General features: G+C 38.9%; 1 protein-coding gene across 1 annotated transcript in view; it reads right to left on the bottom strand.

Annotated features, from left to right (window-relative positions):
- LOC125766955 (uncharacterized) overlaps nucleotides 1-10,145 on the bottom strand; it is a 50,842-nt gene that overhangs the window by 21,972 nt on the left and 18,725 nt on the right. The window lies entirely within an intron of this gene.

The following is a 10,145-nucleotide window of genomic DNA, read 5'->3' as shown; positions in this document are numbered from 1 at the left end:
CTTCTGGAATTATAGCAATATAGTCTGTTTATTGTGGTTGTATATGCAAATATCTATACTGAACGAGTTTATGCATTAAAGCAGACATATTAATCAAGATTAGCTATTCTAGATAAATTATTTTTAAGTAATTCACTACTGTGCAAGTTGTTAATGTTATTCGTTGTTTTGTTGGGTTTTTGTGATTTATAAAGTGAGATAAGGTTTTTTTTATCAAGCGTACACTCTTAAGGCCTTAAGGATTGGATGGAGGATCAATTTCGACCAATACCTGCCTGAACGGAGACTCTGACCGTGATATTGCCCGACTGGGGATCATAGTATCAGTTGACAGGTAGTTGAGAAAGTTGAGCACTTCTGCTACCTTGGAACGATCGTAACTTCGACTACCGAGTCAAGCCGCAAAATTTGCAAGAGTACTGTTCCGAACAATAGTATCTACTATTGTGCTTCACAAACACCTTTGATCCCGAAGACTCCATTAAGGTACCAAATGCAGCATATATCGCAAGCTGATAGGTCTGGTAGTATACTATAGCTACGAGACTTTGACATTTCCAACCAAGAATACCAACGCTCTCGCCATTTTTCAGTTCTTTCATTTATGTACAATATGGACAAATAAGCTCATTTATTACATATTAAAGGATCAATCAATTACTGATATCTGCATATGTTACAGTTATTATCGAGGACGAGCTTATAAGTTTGTACATAAAGCTGGACGTTCTTAGCTTTTTCCTCTGTTTGGTATCATACAACAACTCCCTTATGAAACTCGTCTTCAGAATTTGGGTATTTTTACAGACGATAGCGATCGGTTTGCATGCATCTATTTATATGGGAACCTGCCCGCTCCATTCGTCCCCATGATCCTTTGGTGATGGTGATGCGCCATATTTTTTGTAGGAAAAAAACATAGTCTTCTCTTCGGTCATCGGATCATCGAGAGAGAATAGTTGCTACATGGTAATCGAACGGTAGACGACAAGGAAAGCACCAGAAAACGAACTAAGTTTGCCGGAAGCCGCCGGTTGATTCATCCTCATTTACATAAGCTAGTTCTCTTGATCTTCTGTCCCTCAATGTGGTTTGTGATTTTTCTTACAGGGGACGCAACGATCACCACAACTTCATAATCGCAATGATCCTCCTTTTCATCGTCGGTGGAGGGCGATAGTTTAAACCTCCAATACTCTCCAATGTTCCGTGGTATATCCAGATGTATCCTATCACACGTGAGAGGGGATTGTCATCCATATCTTCGCTTTGTGTGTTTATAGTGCCCGGTCTGCTGACTTCAAAACAGGTATTTCCTCCTGTTTGTGGGTTGATTATCCTCTACTAACCTGTTTCAGGTATTTCAACCACGTTCTATTATCTTAATTCGCGATCGTCTTCTAAGGTCCGTCAAGTTCTCTTTTCGCATTCCGTTCACATGTGCAGGGCTGTTACAAAAGTCTCTATTTTAAAACCGCGAAATCCGCGCCAACCCATTTGAAATCCGCGCCAGATTTTCAAATCCGCGCCAATACGAAAGTAACTCATAGAATTATTGAATCAAGGTATTGATAATGAAAAAAACGTACTCAGTTTATTTTTACCCGTTGTTGCTTTTACCTTGTAGCAAGCGGTTGCATCATCCAATCCGTCAATTTCTACTTTTATCAGAGCTTCAACCAATTCACTATCTCCACCTTCAGCCAGAGCACACTGGAGAACGGTTTATCCTTCGCTGTCGACGGTGGTGCTATCACAAAATCCACTTGCCAACAAATGACGCACTACACCGAGATGATTCACACTGCCGATTTTCACACACAAATGCAACGGAGATTCGCCGTATGAACGCCGGAACTCCAAGACGGTATCAATGGTTGCCTTTTCAATACAGTTTTGCAGCATCGTTTCATCACCGATGGAGATCGCTTCGAAGATACTTTCAACCAAATTATTCTCCATCGCTAAAAAGGGGGCACTGTGGGATAATTTTTAATTACAGGGTGACCCCGAAAGTATAAGCACGATTTCTAAATGACGTTTCTAGTAAAGGGATAACGTAAAACAGCTAATTCTTGATATGCTTGATTGTTTACATTCAAAGCTACTAGCTAGTGCATTGAAACTATTTGTTTCAATAGCGTCTTTTAAAATGCGAGGTATTTCCGTCGAAAAGCGCAAAAGCATTGTGCACAAATGGTGCTCGACCCCTAACATTTCGCTAAGTCAATTAGCGAAATCGGAAGGTGTGAGTATCGGAGCCGTACGAACCGCCATCCGAATATTTCGGGAGGAGTCCAGCATCGAGGATGCTTCAAAAAATGGCCGAAATCCTGGTCCTGTCGATCAACAGTTGGACCGGGAAATAGCAAAAGCGTTCAAGCAAAGAAAGGAAAGTTCCATTCGCGATGTGGCTCAAAAACTGGTTACATCAAGAAGTAACGTCCAACGTGCCAAGGCAAGATTGAATTTAAAAACATATAAAAAACAAAAGAAACCGAAACGGAGTACAAAGCAGGCCGTATGCGTTAAATATCGGACTCGGAAGCTGTACGACAAGCTGCTGTGTCGCCAAATCCTCGCTCTTTTTTACATATTAAAGGATCAATCAATTACTGATATCTGCACGTAACGCTAGGATTAGTTATTTGTATGTAACGCTAGATTTAGATATTTGTATTTGTACTATCGCTATAAAATGTAATCGTATAAAATGTAATGTATTTGTGACGTATTGCTATTAAGAATAAAACAGGCAGTCGAGTTTTGCACCTAGAAGCGACAGCATCTCTTGTAAGAACTATAACTGGCGCAGCCGAAAGTCGAATTGCTGGTAATAAGCATAAGTCATCTCATCCCGGTTTATACCATCACTGAGCGAATATCAGTTGATTCGCGGAGAGAAGCAGCTGTTCCAGCTAACGTCCCAAACACGCCGTGCTAACGCAAAAGGAAGGAAGACCATCGACCCAAAAAAAAAAAGAAGCTCTAAGCCTCACGCATCGAGAGAACGCAACACACACCAATCTGGACTGTGCGTGAGTATAGCGTGTAATAGTGAGAATAGAGTGATAATAGAATAGAACGCAAAACATGGAGCCCAATTGCAACCAAGAAGACCTGCTAAATCACATTCGATTCCTGACGAACTCGCATAATGATCTACTGGAAGAGATGAAACGGTTAAAAGCAAAAGCAGATGACCCCTATTTATCATACAGAACGCCCGATCCAGTTCGTAATCTACCAAATTTTGATGGAAACAAAAGTGAAACGCAAGCGTGGATTGAGGATACCGAAAATGCGTTGGCTTTGTTCAAAAATCGTGAAGGATCGCCCATGTATGATCAGTTAGTACGAGCAGTAAAGTGCAAAATCACTGGTCAAGCTAGGGAAGCGTTAATAGCTGCAGGAAACGTGAGAACGTGGCCAGAAATCAAAGACGTGCTAACGAACGCATTTGGTGACAAAAGGAATCTGACCTCACACATACAAGAACTGTTTTACGAGCGTCAGGGAAAGAAATCTCTAGCAGAGTACTACAACAGTTTGAAAAAACTCGAAACAAAGATAAGGTCGATTACCGCATCTGCAGACGAATATAAAAATTCAACTACAGCAGTACATCACCTGATTGGTGTAATCACACTCACACGTTTTATAGATGGGCTTGAGGGAACGTTATCGTCGTATGTGAGGAGCTGTAAGCCGAACGACCTAGATGAAGCCTATTCGGTATCCATCGAATACACGAATGCTTCCTATCGGAGAAAGCTAGAACAGACTAACACAGAAGAACGTGGGAGAAAAAAGTATGACAACGAAACACCATCAACATCGTATAGTAATCGCAAAAGTACGCAAAACGATAAACCGTGGTCAGATAAGTTTAGGAACAAAAGTTTTCAAGAAAAAAAAACGAATGATGACGTATCAATGCGTACACTCAAATCTAGAATGCAAATTAACAACGCGGAAACCGATGATAAAACGGTCGATAATGAGTCAGATGAATTAAATTTTCACATGGTTTTAGGAGAAAGGTCAGACACTTGAATAATAATAACTTTATTCCATACTTACCAATATTTACTACAAAAGGAATTCTTAAATTCTTGATTGATACAGGTGCTAACAAAAACTATATTTCACCTAAACACGTAAATTTGGAGAATTGCATGAGCGAAGAAAATGTCTTCGTGAGAAGTTTAAAAGAAAGTGAAAAAATTTTGAAATCTGTACAATTTGACATTTTTGGTATAAATAGAAAAATCAAATTCTACGTTTATTCGTTCCATAATTTTTTCGATGGGTTAATAGGCTATGAAACGTTAAGAAACCTCAACGCAGTTCTGGATACTCGTAACAATACGCTGAAAATAGGACGTAAAATATTAGCGCTGCATAAGAAATTTATAGGAAATCCGTCAACAACCTTAAATGCCCTTCAAACGCATTTTTTGACACCGTTACTGATGGGGATTTCATTATAGACGAAGAAAAGTCATACGGTACGTTTTCCATATTACCTGGCATTTACACAAAGCAAGGGAAACAAATCAGTTATAGCGTTAAAGAATAACACGGACAAAAATATCGAGATAAATCTAAATGAAATCGAAATAATTGACAATGAGTTCCTGGAAAACGAAGGACCTAAGATAAAAATTAACAAGAACTTCGAACTAAAGGACGACTCCCTTGCTGAGTTTGAACTCAAGGCAATTACAAATTTATTGCGAGATATACCAGAAGTTTTATATTTCGATGATGATAAGCTATCATTCACTCATAAGATTAAACATAGAATCAGAACAGTTGATAACATTCCGATTCACACTAAATCATACAAATATCCTAAGATATTTGAATCTGAGGTACAAGATCAAGTGAAGAAAATGCTTAGAGAAGGTATAATTCGTGAATCCATATCTCCATACACTTGGATTGTACCGAAGAAAGAAGATTCAACGGGTTTGAAAAAGTATCGTTTAGTCATAGATTATCGGAAACTGAACGAAAAAACCATTTCGGATAAATACCCCATAACGGATATCACTGAAATCTTGGACAGGCTAGGGAGAGCTTCTTACTTCTCTACAATAGACCTTGTAGCAGGCTTCCATCAAGTACAATTAGATGAAGACGACATAGAAAAGACTGCATTTGCTGTAAGCTCAGGGAAGTATGAGTTCACAAGGATGCCTTTTGGACTCAAAAACGCACCGTCTACTTTCCAAAGAGTGATGGATACTGTTTTAAGGGAACACATAGGATTATGTTGCCTCGTCTATATGGACGACATAATCATATTCTCTAGCTCTTTCCAAGAACACGTAAAAGACATAAGGAGCATTTTACAAAAACTGAAAGATGCTAGATTGAAAATAAACATAGAGAAATGCATTTTTTTCAGGAAGGAGGTGCAGTTTTTAGGCCATACAGTCACTAAAGAAGGTGTGAAACCTAACGTAGATAAAATTGGAGTGGTACAAAACTGGCCGATACCAAAATATCCAAAAGAACTAAAGCAATTTCTTGGAACATTAGGATACTACAGACGATTTATTCTAGACTTTGCCAAGCTTATTAGACCACTAACAATATTACTTCGCAAAGATAATGAATTCATCTTTACTCCCGATAAAGTAAGATGCTTCGAGAAATGTAAATCTTTGCTAGCCATGGATCCGATTTTGGCATACCCAGACTTCAGTAAAACATTTATTTTAACAACAGACGCAAGTGATTTCGCGATCGGCGCTGTACTGTCACAGGGAACCGTAGGGAAGGATCGTCCTATCGCCTATGCATCCAGGACCTTAAACAGAACCGAGGAAAATTATTGTACAACAGAAAAAGAGTTGTTAGCTATAGTCTGGGCCGTGAAATATTTTCGACCGTATTTATACGGAAGAAAATTTACATTAATAACGGACCACCAACCTCTTATATATTCTATGACTAGTGCAAATCAGAAAATAATAAGATGGAAATTGGTGCTAACCGAATTTGATTTTGACATAGTGTACAAGCCAGGAAAAGAGAATATCGTGGCAGATCCTCTATCTCGAATTAAACCCAATGAAATCGAAGCGAGCAAGGACGAAATTAATACTAATAATACTATTCACTCGGCAGATACCAGTAATGACCATTACATACGAACAACGGAAAAACCAACGAATACGTTTAAAACGCAAATTATTCTGAATATTGGCAATGAAAGCGAATCACATGAAGAAGTGTTCCCTACGTACCACAGATTTATGATATTTAAGCGGAACTATTCAGAAAAACAAATTATAACTATATTTCGTGAAAAGATTAATACAAAAGGAACTAACTGCATTCATGCACCCAAAGAAATCATACAAACTATACAAGAAACATATCGGAAATATTTTTGTCAGTATAAAACGTTTAAACTGGTTTATTCCCCGCTGTTGGTGACAGATGTGAAAAGAACGGAAGACCAGGATAAATTAATTAGGGAAACTCACGAGCGCGCGCATAGGGGAATAAAAGAAAATGTAGCACAGTTACTTGAATCATATTTCTTCCCAAACATGGAAAAAAAAGTAAGAATTGTAGTTAATAACTGTGCAATCTGTAAACGATGCAAGTATGATCGAAACCCACTGCAGCTGATAAAGAAAACAGTTTGCGTAGAAAAACCATTCGAAAAAATTCATATTGATATTTTCTTTATGAAGGGAAGAAAAATGTTGACAATCGTTGATGCTTTCTCCAAATTTGCGAACGTAATCCCCTTAGAAACACGAACTATCGTTGACCTTAAGAAATCTATTACAGAGCACATAAGAATTTTTGGAAGACCTAATACTATAGTATGCGATCAGGAACCGGCATTTATTTCAATAGAATTTACAGGATTCCTACAAGATTTGAATATTGAGGTCCACCATGCCAGCTGTAGTAATTCAAATGGAATTGTAGAACGATTTCATTCGACACTGATAGAACTGTACAGAACTATGAACTCTACTAATAGCGAATTAGATTTCAATGGCAAAATAAATATCATAGTCGATATTTATAACAATACTATACACTCGGCTACAGGGAAGAAACCGAGAGCGATTGTATTTAATTTAGAGGGAGTAACAAACACGGAAGAAATCTACCAAAAATTTAAAGAACTACAATCAAATGTTAAAATTAAACATGACAAACAAAATAAGAAAACTGAAGGAGCAAACCAAAATTTAACAGAACCTCCTGCGTTAACTGAAGGTCAAGCTGTTTACGTGAAGGTTAACCAACGAATTACTAAAGACAAGGAACCTTATAAAACATCTAAAGTAAATAAGAACAACGACTTAACTTTTGTAGATAATTATAACATAAAAATCCATAAATCTAGGCTCAAGAAATAAATACGTAAAATATGACCAAATATGTAGGGAAAACCGGAAAATTAAACCCAAGCGAGGACGCTTGACTCTATGAGGGTAGACGTAACGCTAGGATTAGTTATTTGTATGTCTATAAAATGTAATCGTATAAAATGTAATGTATTTGTGACGTATTGCTATTAAGAATAAAACAGGCAGTCGAGTTTTGCACCTAGAAGCGACAGCATCTCTTGTAAGAACTATAACTTGCATATGTTACAGTTATTATCGAGGACGAGCTTATAAGTTTGTACATAAAGCTGGACGTTCTTAGCTTTTTCCTCTGTTTGGTATCATACAACATCTCACTTATGAAACTCGTCTTCAGAATTTTGGTATTTTTACAGACGATAGCGATCGATTCGCCTGCATCTATTTATATGGGAACCTGCCCGCTCCATTCGTCCCCATGATCCTTTGGTGATGGTGATGCGCCATATATTTTGTAGGAAAAAAACATAGTCTTCTCTTCGGTCATCGGATCATCGAGAGAGAATAGTTGCTACATGGTAATCGAACGGTAGACGACAAGGAAAGCACCAGAAAACGAACTAAGTTTGCCGGAAGCCGCCGGTTGATTCATCCTCATTTACATAAGCTAGTTCTCTTGATCTTCTGTCCCTCAATGTGGTTTGTGATTTTTCTTACAGGGGACGCAACGATCACCACAACTTCATAATCGCAATGATCCTCCTTTTCATCGTCGGTGGAGGGCGATAGTTTAAACCTCCAATACTCTCCAATGTTCCGTGGTATAACCAGATGTATCCTATCACACGTGAGAGGGGATTGTCATCCATATCTTCGCTTTGTGTGTTTATAGTGCCCGGTCTGCTGACTTCAAAACAGGTATTTCCTCCTGTTTGTGGGTTGATTATCCTCTACTAACCTGTTTCAGGTATTTCAACCACGTTCTATTATCTTAATTCGCGATCGTCTTCTAAGGTCCGTCAAGTTCTCTTTTCGCATTCCGTTCACATGTGCAGGGCTGTTACAAAAGTCTCTATTTTAAAACCGCGAAATCCGCGCCAACCCATTTGAAATCCGCGCCAGATTTTCAAATCCGCGCCAATACGAAAGTAACTCATAGAATTATTGAATCAAGGTATTGATAATGAAAAAAACGTACTCAGTTTATTTTTACCCGTTGTTGCTTTTACCTTGTAGCAAGCGGTTGCATCATCCAATCCGTCAATTTCTACTTTTATCAGAGCTTCAACCAATTCACTATCTCCACCTTCAGCCAGAGCACACTGGAGAACGGTTTATCCTTCGCTGTCGACGGTGGTGCTATCACAAAATCCACTTGCCAACAAATGACGCACTACACCGAGATGATTCACACTGCCGATTTTCACACACAAATGCAACGGAGATTCGCCGTATGAACGCCGGAACTCCAAGACGGTATCAATGGTTGCCTTTTCAATACAGTTTTGCAGCATCGTTTCATCACCGATGGAGATCGCTTCGAAGATACTTTCAACCAAATTATTCTCCATCGCTAAAAAGGGGGCACTGTGGGATAATTTTTAATTACAGGGTGACCCCGAAAGTATACGCACGATTTCTAAATGACGTTTCTAGTAAAGGGATAACGTAAAACAGCTAATTCTTGATATGCTTGATTGTTTACATTCAACGCTACTAGCTAGTGCATTGAAACTATTTGTTTCAATAGCGTCTTTTAAAATGCGAGGTATTTCCGTCGAAAAGCGCAAAAGCATTGTGCACAAATGGTGCTCGACCCCTAACATTTCGCTAAGTCAATTAGCGAAATCGGAAGGTGTGAGTATCGGAGCCGTACGAACCGCCATCCGAATATTTCGGGAGGAGTCCAGCATCGAGGATGCTTCAAAAAATGGCCGAAATCCTGGTCCTGTCGATCAACAGTTGGACCGGGAAATAGCAAAAGCGTTCAAGCAAAGAAAGGAAAGTTCCATTCGCGATGTGGCTCAAAAACTGGTTACATCAAGAAGTAACGTCCAACGTGCCAAGGCAAGATTGAATTTAAAAACATATAAAAAACAAAAGAAACCGAAACGGAGTACAAAGCAGGCCGTATGCGTTAAATATCGGACTCGGAAGCTGTACGACAAGCTGCTGTGTCGCCAAATCCTCGCTCTTTTTTACATATTAAAGGATCAATCAATTACTGATATCTGCACGTAACGCTAGGATTAGTTATTTGTATGTAACGCTAGATTTAGATATTTGTATTTGTACTATCGCTATAAAATGTAATCGTATAAAATGTAATGTATTTGTGACGTATTGCTATTAAGAATAAAACAGGCAGTCGAGTTTTGCACCTAGAAGCGACAGCATCTCTTGTAAGAACTATAACTGGCGCAGCCGAAAGTCGAATTGCTGGTAATAAGCATAAGTCATCTCATCCCGGTTTATACCATCACTGAGCGAATATCAGTTGATTCGCGGAGAGAAGCAGCTGTTCCAGCTAACGTCCCAAACACGCCGTGCTAACGCAAAAGGAAGGAAGACCATCGACCCAAAAAAAAAAAGAAGCTCTAAGCCTCACGCATCGAGAGAACGCAACACACACCAATCTGGACTGTGCGTGAGTATAGCGTGTAATAGTGAGAATAGAGTGATAATAGAATAGAACGCAAAACATGGAGCCCAATTGCAACCAAGAAGACCTGCTAAATCACATTCGATTCCTGACGAACTCGCATAATGATCTACTGGAAGAGATGAAACGGTTAA

Source organism: Anopheles funestus, chromosome 3RL (assembly GCF_943734845.2).
Source record: "Anopheles funestus chromosome 3RL, idAnoFuneDA-416_04, whole genome shotgun sequence".
Lineage (NCBI taxonomy): Eukaryota > Metazoa > Arthropoda > Insecta > Diptera > Culicidae > Anopheles > Anopheles funestus.
This window is presented reverse-complemented; position numbering and strand designations above follow the sequence as displayed.